Source organism: Lissotriton vulgaris, chromosome 5 (genome assembly GCF_964263255.1).
Source record: "Lissotriton vulgaris chromosome 5, aLisVul1.2, whole genome shotgun sequence".
Lineage (NCBI taxonomy): Eukaryota > Metazoa > Chordata > Amphibia > Caudata > Salamandridae > Lissotriton > Lissotriton vulgaris.
In genome coordinates this window covers 1,831,671,212-1,831,693,420 of record NC_141693.1, presented here as the reverse complement: position 1 = coordinate 1,831,693,420, position 22,209 = coordinate 1,831,671,212, and the positions used below count along the sequence as shown (strand labels likewise).

At 47.4% G+C, this 22,209-nt stretch overlaps 1 protein-coding gene across 1 annotated transcript in view; it reads right to left on the bottom strand.

The window, feature by feature from the left end:
- Window positions 1–22,209, bottom strand: part of PRR15L (proline rich 15 like) — a 68,016-nt gene that overhangs the window by 45,370 nt on the left and 437 nt on the right. The window lies entirely within an intron of this gene.

The window sequence follows — 22,209 nt, the reverse complement described above, 5'->3', positions numbered from 1 at the left end:
TAAGGAGACTATACCTGTGCCCGGAAGACCTATTATTTCGGCGATAGGAGGAATGTGTGAAAACATTATTCGTTATATAGACTACTTTCTCCAATCTAATGTATTTAAGGTTCCTACATTCATTAAAGATACAGGAGACTTTTTGAAAAAACTAGAACAAATAACCTGGAAGGAAGAATACCTACTGATTGTCTTAGACATTGAATCGCTCTATACGAGCATAGAGCACCAAAGAGGACTGGAAGCTGTGAACATTTTTTTAGATACTAAGCCGTTAAATTGTTACAAACACAATATCATGTTATTGGAATTGATCAAATGGTGCCTTTTTAATAACTTTTTTATGTTTGACAGACAAGTATACAAGCAATCTAGAGGAGTTGCCATGGGAGCCTGCTTCTCCCCCAGCTACGCGTGTTTGCACGTGGTCTGGTGGGAGGAGCAGGCTCTCAGGGGGCAATACAAACAGGTGGTGGATGCTCATGTAGTAAATTGGTATCGCTACATTGATGATGTCTTTATGATTTGGGATGGGGACATCAAAAGTGCAGAATTGTTTATTTCAGAAATTAACACCAATGACAGTAATCTAAAATTTACATCGCTTATAGATAAGGTCAGTGTTATTTTTCTAGACTCTACAATATTTATAGCAGCCAATGAAATTCACACAACACTACATAGGAAGCCAGCAGCAGGCAATTGTACCCTGCACGCCACCAGCTCCCATCCACAACACCTAATTGCAAGTATGCCTTATGGTGAGCTCCTAAGGTTAAAAGAATTTGTAGCACAGAAGCTGAATATGAAAAATGTGCAACTGCTGCCTTAGAAAGATTCAGGGTAAGAGGATACAGTGATAAATTACTTAACCACATGGCTGCTGGGCGTTTTCCCCCCCTGTGCTGGAAAACCACTGATGCCATTTGTTCATGACGAGCTCAGCTCGTCATCAGCACACGACACCTTTGGGTGATGACGAGCTGAGCTCGTCATCAGCATCGAAAGGGTTAAAGAAGCTACCCAAAAAGCTGCACTTCGGTCGAGAGATTCCCTTTTAGACAAAGGAGCTACAACACAAGTGACAAATGAGATTAATATGGAAGATTCCATTTCCCCTAGGCTGATCACTACCTATAGTCAGCAACAAAGACAGGTTCAAGCAATAATTAAGAAAAACTGTCCGATCTTGCGGACGGATAGGGTGCAAGCACCAATTTTACCTACAGCTCCTACACTGACTTTTAGGAAAGCTAAATCTATGAGGACAGAATTGGTCAAAAACAGCCCAGAATTAACTATGACTACAACATGGTTGAAGCCCAAGAGTTTTTTAAAAATGTTCTACATGTAGGGCATGTAAATTCGGCAGCAATACCACTCATTATATTGTCCCATTCAGTACACAGCCAAGAGAAATAAGAGGCCACTTTACCTGCCGAACAGAGTTCGCCATATACGTCCTTACATGTACCTGCAATTTAAATTACATAGGGAGCACAAAACTCCCGGTACATGCACGTATTTCACAGCATTTGCGTGCTATTTTTAATAATGGTAACAACTATCCAGTAGCACGCCATTTCAAGGCAGTGCACAACAATGACCGTAGCTGTTTAAAATACTATGTGGTAGCAGCGATTCCTGTACTTCCTCGTGGAGGCAATAGAGAATTAAAACTGAGGAAACTGGAAACACACATGATAATGGAGTTTGACAGTAAGTCCCCTAATGGCCTCAATACAACTGAAGACTTGCACTATTATCTATATAATCAATAAGGTTATATTTTCCTTACAATTAGTACCTATCCCGACAATGAGCTATGTTATTCTATTTTATTCAATGGTAGTTTTGACAATTAGTTAGCTTCAGCCTCATGATTTGTATTTTAAGTACATATACCATCCAATGATCATCTATATTGGTACTTTAAAAAAAAAACAATACATACCGTTTTATTAGAAGTGTTTTATAGAAGTGATTTTAAGACTAAATATGGCTATTCGGTTTTAACATCAATAGCACTTTATTAAGTTAATCACATTGCACTTTATATTGCTAAGTTTGCACAATTTATAGGGCCTCATAATGAAAAACGGGTGCAAACGGTCCAGGTTGCATGCAAGAAGATATGTCTGCTTATGGCTTACTAATCAAATCAATGACCCTGATATGTTCAGAGGGTATATCACAACAACATTACCACAAATAATCGACATTAGAGATAGCCATGAGATTAAGAAGTATTTATAGTTAGTTGTGGTCAGACACATGAATTAGCGGCATCTAATGCTATTATTAAACATATGTGACTTGCCACATTTATTTAAGATTCTGTGAGACATACATCATAGTTATGTTCTCGATTATATCTACACCTCGCTACTGGAATACACCATAATATTATGTGTTGTTACTAGGTAACCCTATTGCTAATATTGTCAGTTGATTTATGATTGTGCAAAGATCTTCATATTGCATTATTTATAGACATGAAGATAATTGACATAATGAATTGACTATAAATAGAAATGACAGCAATTGATAAATGGCATTTATGCTATGAGTATCAATAATGAATGCAATGCAGGGACAATTAATTGGTTTACAGTGATTGGCAATGCATTTATTTTGTCCGTTGCCTTTTTCGTTTTAAACATCCGTTTTAAACATTGATATTTAGCAGGTTTTAATGTAGTACCGACTGGTGCATATTATAAACATTATTGCTTCAAACGTGGTTTAAAAAAGCCCTGGTTTACATATTTATATATTAGCACTCTGCACTTTTGTAGTATGTCTTCTATGTTTATGGGAGATCACGTGACACTATGGGTGGTATCAAAAACTATGGCATACTTGCATACTTCTACTGGGTCATAGAATTCAGTGCACAGAGTGTCATTTTAAAAGGACAGTTGTACCCTTTCCCACCACCAATTAAAAACGTCATACAGTATTTAAAGGGGAAATACCACATTCCTAATTCTTGTCAAATAAAGTATCTCATTACTGCAGTTCATTACATACGTAAAGCAAAAAGTTCAAAAGAATCACTGTTAGGTACACTATTGAAGAACATGATTCAACAAAGTCATGCGTTTTAGGCTCTCAAACAGACACATTTTCCAAACAAGTTTTGCGGTTAGCCAAATAAGCAGTTCTAATGGGCAGTAGTTTTATTTTTATTTTTTGGGGATGGCTGTATAATTTATAATGATCTGATTGCACATTTTTAATAACACGTTTTGAGCAACATGATTTCAATAAGGAAGAATGAACCAGTGTTAGCCGCAGTATTAGAGTCCTAGTGCAAAGGGAACAATTCAGTTAAACCCATGTGATGTACACACATATGTAAAGTGCAAAGTATTTTGCAAAATATGTATGAAAGTGTAAAGTACACAAATGAAATGAATTATATGAATGAGTTATAAAGTGCAATGTGCTGTCCTTGGAAAGTACCAAGGGTAGAAGGTACAATATAAAATGGCAGGTAACATATCATTTTGGTATTGGAGGGTGCAGAGTGCTTTATCTGTCCCATGTACAGATTAAAGAGAGCCATTAGCCGCTCCTATTACTCCTCTTCTGATGCACCAATACTTTAATGAAAGATAGTTCTGATATTTCATTCACCAATTACATGTAAAGATATATAGAAACAGAGGTTAATGAAAAACGCTGTATCTATAGAGGCCCCGATTGAAAAGTCCTATGTGCTTTTTTTAGTGTCACCTCTCCTATTGCACTCATACACTATCACTGGTGGTTCCATTATTGCACACAGAAATAAAGTGGAACGTGTTTTTTTCTGTAAAGTACAGAAAAGTGCTGTGTGCTTGTTTTAGAATCACCTCTACAATTGGACTCATGTTCCATCACTGAAGGTTCCATTAATGCACTTACATATAAAGTGCAACGTGTTTTTTTCTGTAAAGTACAGAAAAGGAAAAGTGATAATGCCACTCGTACATCCACTCTTCTTTTGTGCTCATAATATTAAAGTGCAGTATTGTTATCGGAAAACTGGGAAAGTGTCTTGTGCTTGTTGAAAAAAGATGACTAAGTTTCAAAATTCAAACTCATCATCTAAGACACATAGGGGCATATTCTCAAGGACTTATCTCCAATTTAGGGGCACTTTTCCACCACGAAAGTGGCGATAGATTTATCGCCCTATTCACAAGCCTGCGCTAACATCCGACATCGTCAGTTTACCTGCGATAGCTCCCGCTAAAAACATCGCCAAGGCTGACATCGACATCTAACACTAATCATATGCAGAGTAGGCGTTCCCATCCAAAAACTCACAATAACACCACTTCGCGATATTCTCAAGGACCAGCCAGATCGGCGATGCGGTCCAAAATCACGTAAGCAGGAGGGACTTAAGGCCTGCTTTTTTCTGGTCTTAAGTAGGACGAAAACCTGCTGCATAAAGGGTGCCCAGCCCAGAGCCACATCTGAAGACCAACAGATGCCATGGAGCTACTAATCATGCAGCTTAGAGACCCAAGAGGGCCACAACACCCGCTGCCACCACCGTCAGGACCACCCCCGCCCACAGGACCACCCCCCCGGACTACCACATCACATCATTCCAGTGCTTCTTGCAGTTGCCAACTTCCCTTCTCTTCACTCCGACTGCATTCACCTTGGCCAAGATGGACTGCCATATTGCATTTTTAGTTGCCAATGACACAGTGGAGGTTGTTGGTGGTGTTCTATCACCTCTGTAATCGGGATCTTGTTTTCCTGCGGACTGAATCGTGGGTTACACTTCTTCTCCTTGCCTTCTCCTTCCCTGAGCTCCCTGGCTCGTCCTCCGGGGGGGTTTGTGGGGTTCTGGTGGGCCTCTGTAGTTGCTCCAGCTTCCTCCATGGTGCTTCTCAATAGTTTGGGTTCTTTTTTTTTGCAGCTTTTATGATGATTTTTCCTGCCTGACATGGGAATAGCAAGCCTAGCGCTGCTGATCGCTGATATTTTTATCGCTGTTGGGCCCATCGCAACTTTTTTCACGTTTGGTTTTCCTTTTTATCGGCGTCCCGGTAATTTTGATGTGGACATTTTACGCGTTAGTGGGAAACTATTGCCTGTTGCCGGCATGTTGAGAATAAGCCGTTAGCACAGCGGTCATTTCCCACGATAGACGGTCTTATGTAAAATTGGGTTAACCTAGGTTGGCGATAATTATCCCCCCGTTATTAAGATTCAACATAAAATCTCAAACAGGTAAGACAGACTACTTCTTAGGTCTTTTGACAATCATATCACGGATGTTAAAAAACCAATCAATTAAGATGTTATAAAAATGTATAAAGTTCGGCATCTGCATGCAAGCGCCCTGGAGTCTCCATTCCCAATGTGGTTTTCCATTTGGATTCCGCTCGCCTCAAGGCTGTTTCTCTGTCGCCTCCCCTGATTTTCATCGGGATATGTTCTATACCAGAAAAGAAGAGGTTATTTTTCAAGTTGCCGTCATGATCCTTCCAAATGTTTAGCCATCTCATATGTGAAGTCTTTGTTAACGATGGCCCTTATATATTTCCAAATGCCCTTTGAGTACAGGTAACAGTTTTATTTGCAGGCAGCAATCCATGTAGCATAACGCGTTTCGACGAGCAGGTCTTAATCATATGCAAAATGAAGTGGTCAGTTGCTCTGCTGTTTAAATATTCATTGGTCTTTAAAACGTAAAACAGGACTCAAAGTGCGAGTAATTCAATCCTGAAAAGTCGATAATTTTCACACAGGATTGGGGTCACACAGGAGCCCCTATCAAGACTCAATGATGTATCATTGAGTAACATTTAAACAAAAACAAGAGCAAATCTTATGTCCATGTGAACAAGGGTATCAAGTAATCCTTGGAACAGGTGTTCACATGAAACTCATTTTCCGGCAGATTTTTTGTGTCATTTCTTTCTGTGTGGAATTAATCAATATAGACCAGTATTATTCAATAACATTTTGTAAGAACAATAATAGCACAGCTAATATTTTTGTAAGAAACTGCGGTTCATCCGAACAGAGCTTTATTAGACAAGAATTATTTAAACAAACAATATTATGAGTGTCTTTCAGGAAAGAATAAATAGACCCCAGGTGTGTAATCAAACCAGAAACAAAATAAAAAGGAAAAGGCAAAGTAGAAAATAAACATTGAAGGTTTATTGGTTATTTCGTTATAGAGACAGCAGTTTCTATTCAGTACATTCTAGAGAGAATAAATCATTGTATCACAGTTTCGGAAACATTGTCTGTCTCTGTAAGTATGGCGACGACGTTTCGACCCTTAGAGAGATAAGAGGGTCTCATCAGGACTGAGACTTCAACTGAAGAAAACTATGAAAACTGCTTGAGAAAACCCAGGGACTATCACATTGAAAATAGACCAATAGAGAGGTCATACTTTCCTTCCACAAGAATCGGTGTGTATTTAAAAGAGCTTGACACAGCGGCTCCTATTATTTCAGGGAACCAATGAAAGGAATCCATTTGAATTTATAATATAATAGATGCTAGCTCACCTAGCAGGACTGATTTCAAGACCCTCACTGGTTTCAAATTGTTTATATTGTTCAGCTCTTCTACAATCCCAGAAAATCCCCTGCAATCTCAGTCCTGATGAGACCCTCTTATCCTTCTAAGGGTCACAACGCCGTTGACACACTTACAGAAACAGACGTTTCTGAAACTATGATGCAATGATTTAATCTCTGTACTCTAAAATATACTGAATAGAACTGCTGTCTCTTTAATGAATCAACCAATAAACCTCGAATGGTTATTTCTTACTTCAACTTTTCCTTTTATTTTGATTTCGATCTGATTACACACCTGGGGTCTATTCTTTCCTTAGTGTCCTGAAAGACACTCACAATATTGTTTGTTTAAATAATTCTTGCCTAATAAACCTCAGTTCGGCTAAAGCGCAGATTCTTACAAAATTCCGGCTGTGCTGTTATTGTTCTTACCTGTTTCGATGCGGCGCACATTTCGCCGCTGTGCGCGCGAATTCTACGCGTGCGCGAATCGGACGGACCCCTGCCACCTGACGCACGTGCCCAACGTGACGTCAGACGGACGGCCCACGGAAGAGGTTATACAACGTTATTGCCCGGCCCTTTCGCCCAGCGACTGCGGATTTAGATCTGAGGATATCGCACTCTGGGCTCCCAAAACCAAACAAGTTTGCTTTATAGACCTTTATTTCTAAATGCGAGCTCTGATTGTTCTAGTGTGTACTTTGGGTGCACGTTTACCACCTTTTCTATGAAAAATATCTGCTTTTTTTTTAGATGTTGAAAGGCCAGGAACAGGCACCTGAACATGAACTTTTGTAAATCCCACTGGCAGTTTTGTTGTAATATTTATTTAGGAAGAGTTTAGATCGGTTTAATTGATTGCGAATCGATTTCTTCTAGTGTTTCATATTTTAAGCGTCTATTTCAAAGCAGAAAAATACAGACTTTAGCTAATTTTTCAAATGTGCGTACTAATAATGGCCATGTCGGTACAACAGTACTAGACAGGTGAAACCCCTAAATGTGTGTGCACATGTGACTGGCGACAGTCATGAAGTGTGTTGCCTTCACGAAGCTTCGCCAATGGGCAGCATTTCCTCTAGAAATTGCAGGAGAGTTCGGCAGATAAGTGAATTTCCTGTTTTCTGTCAAAACGTACTTCAATGTTGTGACTATGCTTTCACGAAATTGGCAAACGCTGCCCTTAAAGTTCACACAATCCTAGTATCTGCGAGGCAGGCGTGCCCTAAGGCACATGCTTTGCACCTGACTGTGAGTCTAACAACTCCGCGCAAGGTCACCTTGCAGTCTCTGTGCCTCAAATGGCTTGGGGTTTGAGGCCCAGGAATCACAAGTTTCCTCTTAAAAGGTTAACTTTTAGTCCACACCCCTCGAGTCACCCTTTTTTAGAGGCCATAGGTCTTATGCTTTCGGAAAGTGGCTTGTGTGTCCAAGACAAATCGACACCTCTCTCATCAGCGGACCTTTGACAAACAGCTAACTCCGACCTCTCCATGCACACATCGCATTCCTAGCCTTAGACAGCAGAGATATCTCCCAGTATACACACATTTTATTCCAAGACAGCATGGCTATCCCTCAACATACACACGTATTATTCCAAGTCTGAGACAGCAGCGCTATCACCCAGCTTGCACGCCTTGTCTCAAGCGTTAAACAGCAGTGATATCCCTCAACATACACACATTTTATTCCAAGCCTGAGACAGCAGAACTACCCCTCTCGAAATATGACCGTTACTCACCTAAACATTGATTAAACGACATGAACATTTTTATGGAGGCCCATTCTTTCTTCGTTTTTATGAGATCCCTTTACACACAACATTGGTTTTCCAGGTTTATCTCAAACCTTAACCGGCTGAGCTACCCCGCAACATGCACATATCTAAGTCGAAGCCTTAGACTGCAGCAATATCTCTAGGCAGCCAGGCATAATATGCCTAGCCTTGGACAGCAGAGATATCTCTCGGCATTTACACATCGTATCCCAAGCCGTAGACAGCGCAGATATGCCTCGGCACTCATATATCTTGGTACACGCCTCAAACACCAGCAATATCTCTGCATACAGTTATGCACACATCTTATTTCAAGTCTTAAACAGCAGAGCTATCTTTCAGCAGGCTCACATTTTATTCCAAGCCGTAGACAGCAGAGATCTGTCAGAATGCCCATATCTTGGGTCCAGGCCTTAGCCAGCAGAGATATCCCTCAGCGTACATATGTTAGCATCAGGCTGTAAACAGCAGAGCTATCTTTCAGCATGCACACATTTTATTCCAAGCCAAAGCCAGCAGAGATATCTGTCAGAATGCCCATATCTTGGGCCCATGCCTTAGCCAGCAGAGATATCCCTCAGCATATATATGTTAGCATCGGGCTTTGAACAGCAGAGCTACCCTTGGCATTCACATATCCTGTAGCTGCCACAGGTACACTTCAGTCCCAGGCAGCTGAGGTATCAAGCAGGCAGAGCTCCGCGTCAGACAGCAGAGCGCTCCGGCGGCAGAAGTATACATAGAGTTAAACGAATCTTAAAGGCTCAACAGCAGAAACGCGTCCACATAGGGACTATATTGCGTATAGATTTGATATTGTGTATATTCTGATAACTATGTATATTTGATTGACCAATGTATGCAAAAGAATTAAATAATAGAATGATTCTCTGTACTGTAAGCAACATTGGATATTGATGTGATTTTAATTTATTTCCAAAAAGGGTGTTTTAACAGTCATGTTTTTATAAAATAAAAATCAAGAATAGTAAATATATACACGTGTGTGGCTATAATATATGAATGGTTTATTAAAATCAGGGATGGTCATTATAAAACAAAATCTGTCACTTAGGGATATCTAATTGAGTACACAGAAAGGAATCTTCTTTGTTTACTAATCAACAGCAGAGTTGTCACTAGTTACACAGAACGTACAGGCCAGGTGTCCGACAGCAGAGCTGTCTCTCGCGTTCTCTCAAACCTCAGACAGCAGAACTATCGGGCTACACAGATCTTTAACAGTAGCGTACCCGGAGGATCATGGACCCTACTGCAGGGAAGGACCTGGCCCCTGGACTGCTGTCCGAATTGTAAGATACAGCAATAATCAGTGTTCACTGGGCCCAGGTGACACTTCACCTGATGCACCAGTGGGAGTCACGCCCCTGATCCGTACGCTTTATAGGTTCAGATAGCAGAGATGCCCCTAGGATTGCACATATCTTAAAGACAGAGCCAACAAACAGCCAGCAAACCTCTCTTTCATGGTACATAAAACATGAGTTAGCTATCAGACAGCAGAGCTGTCTCTCTGGCGTACGGGTGCGTGCCAGGTCATTGTGAAAAGGGCCCTGTGTGAGGAGCTCTGAGGGTCTCTGGGGGAGCCGTGTGATCATAGGGCTCGGTCTCTGGCAGAAGGTCTCAGTTTCTGGGGCTCATCTAGGCAGGGCCGGCTTTAGCGCTGGTGGCGTCCAGTGTGACAATGTGTGTTGGCGCCCCCCAGTGACCACCTTCTGCATGAATTCCCTCACAACCACCCTTTAGCAGTGAACTTCAGGTCCCCATAACCACTCTCTCACTTGCTTTTATTTTATTTTATAGCGCTACGCCTACCAGTTACATTACACACGTTACACAGAGATAGTCCATCATACATGTGTAAATCAGTGTATAGGAAATGTTACATAAGAAAGAGGACTACCAGGTGTAAGAGTCACACGTCATCCATACTGGTAGACAGTATGAGTTAAGAGTGCTTGATCTGGCGAAGCACACACTCAGAATTTAACACGTCCTACCATGGCTGGGGGCTGTCTTTACTAATAAGAATTGATTTCGACCCAAATGAACCCTTTTTGCAACATTAGAAAAATGAAACATTGGGGAAAAATCATAACGCTCTAATCTATACTTTGCAGTTTAAACGCAACTCTTTGATGACTGTTATTAGCTCACTGTCTTATATTAGGATGATAATTAACAAATTAAGTAACGAAAGGATTTCTCTGACAGTAGCATTAACCCGCTGATCTGTTTACATGCTATGTACTCCTGTGATCTGCATGGTACATGGTACCCGTGCTTTGCAACAGGCATATTAACCGGTTCGATGCTGATGACGGAACCGCTCCGTCATCAGCTGCGGGTGCGCTGTGCTGATGACAGAGCGGTTCCGTCATGGCCCGCTCGGAACGCCTGCGCGACGCGAATTCCGTGCCTGCACTGGACGTTCTATTGAGCCGGGCGGGCCATGACGGAACCGCTCCGTCAAGAGCACAGCTCAACCGAGGCTGGTGACGGAGCGGTTCCGTCACCAGCATGCGGCCGCCCCTCCCTCTTAGCATTGCGGCGGAATAGCCGCCGCAGTGAAGGGGTTAAGCCTCTGCACTACGTTATGATGAGTCTAAACTTCCACTAGACAAATCTCCTCCCATCCCAACAGGTCCATTAATCACCAAAGTTATCTTGACATTTTTATTGTTGTCTGAAAATTGCTTGAGGCAAGGGACGCTGCAGAGGTGCTTTTAGATCGACTTTATACTTGACAACACAGCGCCCCCAGAAGTCAACGGCAGGTGCGGTTGCACCGATCACACCGCACTAGGTCCGGCCCTGCATCTGGGCATGAGTTACCGCTTCAGGGGCCAGTGCTGACTTCGGCTACTTTGTTTCTGAGCAGATCTTGACTCAAAGCTCTGTTTCAGCGGCTGCTCCAGAATTCAGGACTCAGTGTCTGTGGGTGACCCTCGCTTCATGCCTGAACCTCCTGCAGACAATCCTTGCTTCAGGTTTAAGCGCCTGTGTATGAGGTTGCATCCTGTAAATCATTGATGCAACACTCTGAAGCCCCTGTAGATGAGCTCTTGAATATGAGCCTTACTTCAGGCTCAAACTCCTGCACACAATGTTGACCCTGTAGGTTCTTTACTTGAGGCTTTGACTACTGTAAACGACCACTGCTTCCATCCCAAGCTCTTGACATTTGTTTTTGTAGACAATCCTCACTTCATACCTACATACCTGCAGACCATAGGTCTGCTGCAGGCCTGAACTCTTGTAGAGTTGAGCCTCCTTGTATGCCTACGCTTTTGTAGACAGTCTGTGATCTTGTAGACGGCCTTCACTTCAGGCGCCGGCTCCTGTAGACAGTTCTCCCTCAAACCCGGCTTTCTTTTGGACTATATTAGATATTATAGATTCAGTCCTCACTGTTGGCCTAATCTGTAGACCGTGTTGGATCCTGTAGTAGGCCTTCACTTGAGACTTGTAGACATTGTTGGCTGCGGTACATGGTCTCTGCTTCAGGCGTTGGCTCCTGGAGATGATCTACAGTCCTGCAGATGATTCCCATCTAAACCACTGATGACACTGTTGGCTCCTATAGGAGAGCCTTGCGTCAGACCGCTTTAGGCTTAAACTCCTGATGGCTTCCCTCTGTGGTCTTCTCTTGTGAATGTTGGCTTCTGGAGAATGTCCTTGCTTCAGGCCTCAGCTGTTCTAGGAATCCTGTAGCTGATCCTGGCCAGGGGATCCACCTCTATGTCTATCATGGCCTTAGGACTTCAGTTTGAAGGGACATTTGTGGCTTCATACCTCATCTGTAGTAGCCGAACCTGGTTTCAGGTGTGATATGCATTAGCTGATGCTGGGCAGCTTGAGTTTCAGTGCCTAATCCAAGCTACACACTTCAGTTTCCGTAAAGCATCCAAGCTTTGGTCTGGTTTTGTCACTAATCTTGGTTTCAGCCCTCAGTATTAGAAGCCAGACATTTATAGCTAACATTCACCACAAGCCCCCATTTTAGTTGGGAATCACAGCATCAGCCTTTTGGTTGGTGTTGCCCGTCCTGAGCCAGTATTAGGCTGCTTGCTCCTAAAGTCAAGCATGACTTAAGACCTGTTTTTATAGTTGATTCTGGCTTCTGGCTTCCATTTCAGTTCCCAATGCTGGCCTCAGCTTTTGGGACCATTCTTGGCTTCAGGCCTGGTATCCAACCATGTCTTTATGGCCCAGATTCTGTAGCTGTTCTTAGCTTTAAGCTCTTATTTCCTTTCTCCAGTCCTGACTTAAGGTCTGAGTTCTTTTAGCTGATCTGGCCTTCTACAGGCAATTTAACCGGTAATCTGTATCTGTTGTCAACATTAGCTTCCGGCCTCTGTTTCTGCAGTCAGTCTTAGCCTGTAGTCTGTTTCTATGGCCTTCCTAGTCTTCAGACCTCAGTTTCTTTAGGCATTCTTAAACAATGAAACAGAATACAGTCTGTTTCAATGGTCAGTCTTGGCTTCAGAGCTCAGTTTCTGAAGCCATCCTTAACTTGTCACCTGTTTCTCTGGCTTGCCTTGACTTCAGTTCTCATATTCTTCAGCTGGTCTTAACTACAGATCCCAGTAATTTATTTTGGCTTGACGAATCAGTTTTTGCAGCTGATTCTGACTTCAGGCCTCAATGTCTGTAGCGAGCAACTCTGGCGTCAGTTCTTAGTTTCCTTGCCAGGCATGGCCTTGAGCCTTCATTTTATTTACTTCAGACTTCACTAAGGGTTTGTAGCCAATCTTGACTTTAGTTTTCGATTTCAGTAGTCGATCTTGGCTCTGAGCATCTGTTTCATTAGCCCATCATGCTTTCAGGTTTCCGTTACAGTAGCAAAACTTGACATCAGGTCTGTTTCTGTAGCCGTTCTTGGTTTGAGGCCTCACTTTACGTCGCCTCTTTTAACCTCTGGCCTAAGTCTCTGTCGCTGAACTCGACCACGGATCTTATTTTCAGTAGCCAATTGTAGTCTCAGCTGTCGCAGTCCTTCTAACTTCAGTCATCAGTTTCGATGACAGGCGGCCTAAGGCCTCAGTTCTATCGCTGAGCTTCACTTTGGTCTTCAGTTTTTGTTGCTGATTTTGAGTTTGGGCTTTCGTTTACCAACCTGGGGCCTGATTCTGAAGCGGTTTGGAAAGCTTCCCTACCGAATAGGTTTGGGAATGGTTTCTGATCGGATCGGAAGAGTTCAACCGATCGAGTACGATGCATCCAGATGCTTCCCAATACGATTTGGTTGGACTCCCATTGACTTCAATGGGAGCCTTTGTTCCAATCGAATGCATAGGCTGCCATTGAAGAAAGGTGGGCTGTGCAAAATCAGGCACCCTGTGGTGGGCTCCCCCTGGTGCCTGCCAAACTGTGCATGGCTGACAAGGGGGGACCCACGGTCTGATTCCGTCTGCCGATTCGAGTCGGCCAGCAGGATTCAGAAAGGATGTCCAAATCCAGCATCATACTCGAAACGCAGTCCGTAGAGACTTACGGTTCTACGGTTCTGCTCCTTACGGCTCGGTCATTCCAAATGCCTTTGGGTTGGGATTGGGATATTCCTAACACCTACCTCGCATCATACTCGGTCGGTCGGAAACCTTTCCGAGTCGGTCGGATAGACAAGTTCCCAATCCGATGTGGAGGGAGCAAATGCTGTTAGGAGGCCTTCCTAAACGCATCAGAATTAGGTCCTAAGTCTTAAATACAGCCCTATCTTAAGTCCTCAGTTTTTTAGTTTTGGCTGCAGGCCTTCGTATATCTGTCTGATCTTGGATTTGGGCCTTAGTTTTCCAACCTGGTCTTAAATATAGCCGGTTCTAACTTCTGCCCTCAGTTTCTTTGTTTGATTTTGGCTTCAGGCCTCAGCATATCTGGTTGATCTTTGAATCAGTTAGTTTTAGAAAGACATCCCTGTTTCAGGCCCATGTTTCTGAAGCTGGCCTTGAGTTGAGCCTCCTTTGTGTTCCACTTATTCTGGTCTCTGGCCTCATTTTCTTATGCAGATCTTGACATCAGTTCTCAGGCTCAGCAGTCGATTCTAGTCTTTTGCATCGGCCCGTCTGTTAGTTTCTGGCACTAGTCTCTGTTTAGGGGCTAAATTTCTATAGTCCGTCTTAACCTTAACCACAGTGTCTGTCGCAGGTCCGGGCTTACGACAAGAAGGGCCGTGTGTCATGGTGCCCAGAGAACGAAAGAAAATGGGACCCCCAGTCTGAACTGTGAAATACAGCAAAAATCAAGGTTCAGTGGGCCCTCAGGCCACTGAGCCCTGGTATCACTGTACCCGATGCACCAAAGGAAGCTTCACACCACTCCTGTTTCTTTGGTCAGTCTTGGCTGCAGGCCTCAGTTTCATTAGTCCTTGAATTAGGGTAGCTGTTCTGTTGCCGATCGTGGCCCAGACCCCAGTTTCTGTCACCAGTCTTCGTCCTCTGGTTCAGTCACTGGTCTTGGCCTCGGGCCCCAGTTTCTATCACTGGTCTTGGCCTCCTGCCCCAATTTCTGTTACTGTCCTGGGCTCAGCCCCAGCTTCACTCACTGGTCTTGGCCTCCAGCCCCAGTTTCAGTCACTGGTCTTGGCCCGGGCCCCAGTTTCTGTCACTGGTCTTGGCCCTCAGCCCAAGTTTCTGTCACTGGTCTTGGCCTTCGGACCCAGTTTCTATCACTGGTCTTGGCCCCGGGCCCCAGTTTCTGTCACTGGTCTTGGCCCTCAGCCCAAGTTTCTGTCACTGGTCTTGGCCTTCGGCCCCAGTTTCTATCACTGGTCTTGGCCCCGGGCCCCAGTTTCTGTCACTGGTCTTGGCCCTCAGCCCAAGTTTCTGTCACTGGTCTTGGCCTTCGGCCCAAGTTTCTATCACTGGCCTTGGCCTTCGGCCCAAGTTTCTATCACTGGCCTTGGCCTTCGGCCCCAGTTTCTGTCACTGGTCTTGGCCCCGGGCCCAGGGTTTCTATCACTGGTCTTGGCCCCGGGCCCCAGTTTCTATCACTGATTCTGGCCCTCAGCCCTAGTGTCTGTCACTGGTCTTGGCCCCGGGCCCCAGTTTCTGCCGCGGGTCCTGGCCCCAGTTTCTGTCGCCAGTCTTGGACCTCATTTTCGGCGGCTGGCACGAGCCTCAGTTTCTATTGCTGCGAGGCTGCGTCACGCGGGCTGTACACACCGTGTCAATGAGCACAGCCGGGTTAACCATTAATCGCCCCAGAGGACCGGGTCATGCCTTTCTCAGTCAGAGACTTTCCCTTCCCACTTGGAGAATGAAAGAAGTGCTTGTTAAATCTTTAACTCCTTGGGCTAGTGCCCCAAACACTGATAAACCGGAGTCCCGGGAATGTCTCTGGCTGGCAGAAAGTCAAAGCCTTCTGGGCGTGTGGAAATGTCCCCTGAGGCTAGGGGGGGAGGGGAGCGGGGTAAAGTTCATCCCACAAGCCTGTGTCCGGTGCCGGAGGTTAGGGGCCACGTTAAGGTCATGGCAATGTATCTCAGTCTGTCCTGCCCTTGGCGCTCCGGTCCGCCATGTTTAGGCTCCTGGGGCTGTATCTTAATCTACCCCATATGTGGGTCCAGCCCATCAGAGTGCCCCTAAACTGGGGTATTCTGTGACTGGCTCTGTTGGGACCCCCTGTGTGTATCTTACTTTATGGCCAGTTTTGGCTTTCTATGTTCCTGTTTTTGGTCCCCTGGTCAGTAGCTCTAGTTCTAGTATTGTGCCCTGCGCCCCGATATTTATGCCCCTCGTGTGCATTTTGCTTTATTTCTAGTATTAGGGGTCAGTGTCCCATGTCTCGTTCAAGTGGTGTACAGTGGCTTCACGCAAAATGAAGGGCCCCTCTGCAGAACGCGAAGAGGGGCCCCTGGGTCTTATATCGCGCAGATAAAGAGCTTCGATGCCTCGTTAATGCTATTAAGCGGAACATAAATGCAATTACAATTGTCCCTGACTGAACGGGCCCTGAAAGGCAGAGGGGCCCCTGTGAGGTTGGGGTGGCAGGGGTCTGTGTCACGCCCCAGCTGCTGCATCAGGCTAATGGAAGCACTGTGGATCTGGGGCTCTCCGGTGAGCACCCCGCTTTCTCGCCAGTCTTCTGGGACTGTGCAGTGCACCCATGCGCTTCTGGCGTGTCTGACTCTGAGGCGGGGGCAGTGCGCACCTATGTTTGGTTGAGCCCGTGGTGTCAGTCGTATGGGGTTGAGGGGGCGTGCCCCTGTATTGCTTGAGCCCCTGGTGTCAGTCAGTATTGGGGGGCCCATGCCCCTATGTGTGGTTGAGCCCCTGGCGTCAGTCAGTATTGAGGGGTCTATGCCCCTGTATTGCTTGAGCCCTGGTGTCTGTCAGTATTGGGGGGCCCATGCCCCTTTGTGTGGTTGAGCCCCTGGCGTCAGTCAGTATTGAGGGGTCTATGCACCTATGTGCAGTTGAGCCCCTGGTGTCAGTCAGTATTGGGGGGCCCATGCCCCTATGTGTGGTTGAGCCCCTGGCGTCAGTCAGTACTGGGTCTCTATGCCCCTATGTTTGGTTGAGCCCCTGCTGTCAGTCAGCAATGAGACTCTATGCCCCTATGTTTGGTTGAGCCTCTGGCATCAGTCAGTATTGAGGGGTCTATGCCCCTATGTGTGGTTGAGCCCCTGGTGTCAGTCAGTAATGGGACTCTATACCCCTATGTTCGGTTAAGCCCGTGGCATCAGTCAGTATTGAGGGGTCTATGCCTCTTTGTTTGTTTGAGCCCGTGGTGTTAGTCATATGGGGTTGTGGGGGGTATGCCCCTGTATTGCTTGAGCCCCTGGTGTCATTCAGTATTGGGGGGCCCATGCCCCTATGTGTGATTGAGCCCCTGGAGTCAGTCAGTATTGATGGGTCTATGCCCTATGTGTGGTTGAGCCCCTGGCGTCAGTCAGTACTGGGTCTCTATGCCCCTCTGTTTGGTTGAGCCTCTGGCATCAGTCAGTATTGAGGGGTCTATGCCCCTATGTGTGGTTGAGCCCCTGGTGTCAAGCAGTATTGAGGGGTCTATGCCCCTATATTTGGTTGAGCCCCTGGTGTCAGTCAGTAATGGGACTCTATGCCCCTATGTTCGGTTGAGCCCGTGGCATCAGTCAGTATTGAGGGGTCTATGCCTCTATGTTTGGTTGAGCCTGTGGTGTCAGTCATATGGGGTTGAGGGGGGGGGGGTATTCCCCTGTATTGCTTGAGCCCCTGTTGTCAGTCAGTATTGGGGGGTCCATGCCACTATGTGTGGTTGAGCCCCTGGAGTCAGTCATTATTGAGGGGTCTATACCCCTGTATTGCTTGAGCCCCCGGTGTCAGTCAGTATTGGGGGGGGGGCATGCCCCTATGTGTGGTTGAGCCCCTGGCGTCAGTCAGCATTGGGGGGGCCATGCCCCTATGTGTGGTTGAGCCCCTTGTGTCAGTCAGTACTGGGTCTCTATACCCCTACGTTTGGTGGAGCCCCTGGTGTCAGTCAGCAATGGGACTCTATGCCCCTATGTTTGGTTGAGCCTCTGGCATCAGTCAGTATTGAGGGGTCTATGCCCCTATGTGTGGTTGAGCCCCTGGCATCAGTCACTATTGAGGGGTCTATGCCCCTATGTTTGGTTGAGCCCCTGGCATCAGTCAGTATTGAGGACTCTATGCCCCTATGTTTGGTTGAGCCCATGGCGTCAGTCAGTGTTGTGGGATCTATGCCCCTATGTGTGGTTGAGCCCTTGCGTCAGTCAGTATTGGGAGTCTATGCCCCTATGTTTGGTTGAGCCCCTGGCGTCAGACAGTATTGAGGGGTCTATGCCCCTATGTGTGGTTGAGCCCCTGGCGTCAGTCAGTATTGGGACTCTATGCCTCTATGTTTGGTTGAGCACCTGGTGTCAGTCAGTAATGAGACTCTATGCCCCTATGTTTGGTTGAGCCCCTGGCGTCAGTCAGTGTTGAGGGATCTATGCCCCTATGTTTGGTTGAGCCCTTGCGTCAGTCAGTATTGGGAGTCTATGCCCCTATGTTTGGTTGAGCCCCTGTGTCAGTCAGTAATGGGACTCTATGCCCCTATGTTTGGTTGAGCCCCTGGCGTCAGTCAGTATTGGGGGGTCTATACCTCTATGTTTACTTGAAACCCTGGTGTCAGTCGTATGGGGAGATTGAGGGGGGTATGCCCCTGTATTGCTTGATCCCCTGATGTCAGTCAATATTGGGGGCCCATGCCCCTATGTTTGGTTGAGCCCCTTGTGTCATTCAGTATTGAGGGGTCTATGCCCCTATGTTTGATTGGGCCCCTTGTGTCAGTCAGTATTGGGGGTTCTATGCCTCTATGTTTGCTTTACCCCCTGGTGTCAGTCGTATCGGGGGGAGTGGGTGAGGGGGAGTATGCCCCTGAATTGCTTGAGCCGGTGTCAGTCAGTATTTGGGGGGGCCATGCCCCTATGTGTGGTTGAGCCCCTGATGTCAGTCAGTATTGGGGGGCCCATGCCCCTATGTGTGGTTGAGCCCCTGGCCTCAGTCAGTATTGGGGGTCTATGCCCCTATGTTTGGTTGAACCAGTCAGTAGTAGGGCTCTGTACCCCTATGTTTGCTTGAGCCCCTGGTGTCAGTCAGAAGTAGGGGTCTATGCCTCTATGTTTATTTGGGCCCCTAGTGTCCGTCAGTATCAGGGAGTCCATGCCCTATATTTTCTTGAGCCCCTGATGTCAGTCAGTATCGGGGGGGAGTCTAGGCCAGGCTCAAAAGTTTGGTTGGGCCCCGCGTTGGTCAGTAGTAGGACTCTATGCCCCTATGTTTGGTTGGGCCCCTTGTGTCAGCCAGTATTGGGGGTTCTATGCCTCTATGTTTGCTTGACCTCCTGGTGTCAGTCGTATGGGGGGGAATGGGTGAGGGGGTATGCCCCTGAATTGCTTGAGCCGGTGTCAGTCAGTATTGGGGGGCCCATGCCCCTATGTGTGGTTGAGCCCCTGATGTTAGTCAGTATTGGGGGCCCATGCTCTTATGTGTGGTTAAGCCCCTGATGTCAGTCAGTATTGGGGGTCCCATGCCCCTATGTGTGGTTGGGCCCCTGGCGTCGGTCAGTATTGGGGGTCTATGCCCCTATGTTTGGTTGAGCCAGTCAGTAGTAGGGCTCTGTATCCCTATATTTGCTTGAGCCCCTGGTGTCAGTCAGTAGTAGGGGTCTATGACTCTATGTTTTTGTGGGCCCCTAGTGTCCGTCAGTATCAGGAAGTCCACGGCCCTATATTTTCTTGAGCCCATGATGTCAGTCAGTATCGGGGGGCTAGGCTAGGCCCCTATGTTTGGTTCCTCCCAGTGTGGGTCAGTAGTAGGACTCTGTGCCCCTATTTTTACCTGAGCCCCTGGTGTTAGTCAGTAGCAGGGGTCAATGCCCCTATGCTTGTTTGAGCCCCTGGTGTCAGTTAGTAATGGCACTCTATGCCCCTATGTTTGGTTGGGCCCCTTGTGTCAGTCAATATTGGGGGCTCTATGCCTCTATGTTTGCTTAACCCCCTGGTGTCAGACGTATGGGGGGGAGTGGGTGAGGGGGTATGCCCCTGAATTGCTCGAGCCGATGTCAGTCAGTATTGGGGGGGCCATGCCCCTATGTGTGGTTGAGCCCCTGATGTCAGTCAGTATCGGGGGTAGGCTAGGCCCCTATGTTTGGTTGGGCCCCGCGTTGGTCAGTAGTAGGACTCTGTGCCCCTATTTTTACCTGAGCCCCTGGTGTTAGTCAGTAGCAGGGGTCAATGCCCCTATGCTTGGTTGAGCCCCTGGTGTCAGTTAGTAATGGCACTCTATGCCCCTATGTTTGGTTGGGCCCCTTGTGTCAGTCAATATTGGGGGGGCTCTATGCCTCTATGTTTGCTTGACCCCCTGGTGTCAGACGTATGGGGGGGAGTGGGTGAGGGGGTATGCCCCTGAATTGCTCGAGCCGATGTCAGTCAGTATTGAGGGGGCCATGCCCCTATGTGTGGTTGAGCCCCTGATGTCAGTCAGTATCGGGGGTAGGCTAGGCCCCTATGTTTGGTTGGGCCCTGTGTCGGTCGGTCAGTAGTAGGGTTCTGTGCCCCTATTTTTGCTTGAGCCCCTGGTGTCAGTCAGTAGCAGGGGTTTATGCCCCTATGCTTGGTTGAGCTCCTGGTGTCAATTAGTAATGGCACTCTATGCCCCTATGTTTGGTTGGGCCCCTTGTGTCAGTAAATATTGGGGGCTCTATGCCTCTATGTTTGCTTGACCCCCTGGTGTCAGACGTATGGGGGGGAGTGGGTGAGGGGGTATGCCCCTGAATTGCTCGAGCCAATGTCAGTCAGTATTGGGGGGGCCATGCCCCTATGTGTGGTTGGGCCCCTGATGTCAGTCAGTATCGGGGGTAGGCTAGGCCCCTATGTTTGGTTGGGCCCCGCGTTGGTCTGTAGTAGGACTCTGTGCCCCTATTTTTACCTGAGCCCCTGGTGTTAGTCAGTAGCAGGGGTTTATGCCCCTATGCTTGGTTGAGCCCCTGGTGTCAGTTAGTAATGGCACTCTATGCCCCTATGTTTGGTTGGGCCCCTTGTGTCAGTCAGTATTGGGGGTTCTATGCCTCTATGTTTGCTTGACCCCCTGGTGTCAGTCGTATGAGGGGGAGTGGGTGAGGGCGGTATGCCCCTGAATTGCTCGAGCCGATGTCAGTCAGTATTGGGGGGCCCATGCCCCTATGTGTGGTTGAGCCCCTGATGTCAGTCAGTATCGGGGGGGGGCATGCCTAGGCCCCTATGTTTGGTTGAGCCCCGTGTCGGTCAGTAGTAGGGCTCTGTGGCCCTATGTTTGCTTGAGCCCCTGGTGTCAGTCAGTAGCAGGGGTCAATGCCCCTATGTTTGGTTTGGCCCCTCGTGTCGGTCAGCATCAGGGAGCCCATAGCACTATGTTTGAGCTCCTGATGCCAGTCAGTATGGGGGAGAAGGGGGAAGGGGATGTCCTTGTATTGTTTGAGGCCCTGACGTCAGTCAGTATGGGGTGGGGGGGGGGCGCGGGAGATTCCCCTGTGTCGCTTCAGCCCCTGGCGTTAGTCAGTCTGGGGGGGGTGTGAGGGGTTGGTATGCCCCTGTATTGCTTGAGCCCCTGACGTCAGTCAGTATGGGGGGGGGGGAGGGGTGTATGCCCCTGTGTTGCTACAGCCCCTGACGTCAGTCAGTATGGGGGGGATGCCCCTGTGTCGGTTCTGCCCCTGGCGTCAGTCAGTATGGGTGTGTGTGCGAGGGGTTGGTATGCCCCTGGCGTCAGTCAGTATGGGGGGGTGAGGGGTTGGTATGCCCCTGTATTGCTTGAGCCCCTCACGTCAGTCAGTATGGGGGGGTGGGGGTGTATGCCCCTGTGTTGCTTCAGCCCCTGACGTCAGTCAGTATGGGGGGGGGGGTACCCCTGTGTCGCTTCTGCCCCTGGCGTCAGTCAGTATGGGTGTGTGTGTGAGGGGTTGGTATGCCCCTGTGTTGCTTCTACCCCTGATGTCAGTCAGTATGGGGGGGATGCCCCTGTGTCGCTTCTGCCCCTGACGTCAGTCAGTATGGGGGGGTAGGGGTGTATGCCCCTGTGTTGCTTCAGCCCCTGACGTCAGTCAGTATGGGGGGGGGTACCCCTGTGTCGCTTCTGCCCCTGGCGTCAGTCAGTATGGGTGTGTGTGTGAGGGGTTGGTATGCCCCTGTGTTGCTTCTACCCCTGATGTCAGTCAGTATGGGGGGGGGGGGGGGGATGCCCCTGTGTCGCTTCTGCCCCTGGCGTCAGTCAGTATGTGTGTGTGTGGGGGGGGGGGGGTTGCCCCTGTGTCGCTTCAGCCCCTGTTGTCCGTCAGTCCTGGGGCTCCGTGTCCGGACACCTGTTCCTCGGCTCGCTCTTTCATCCACACACCTCA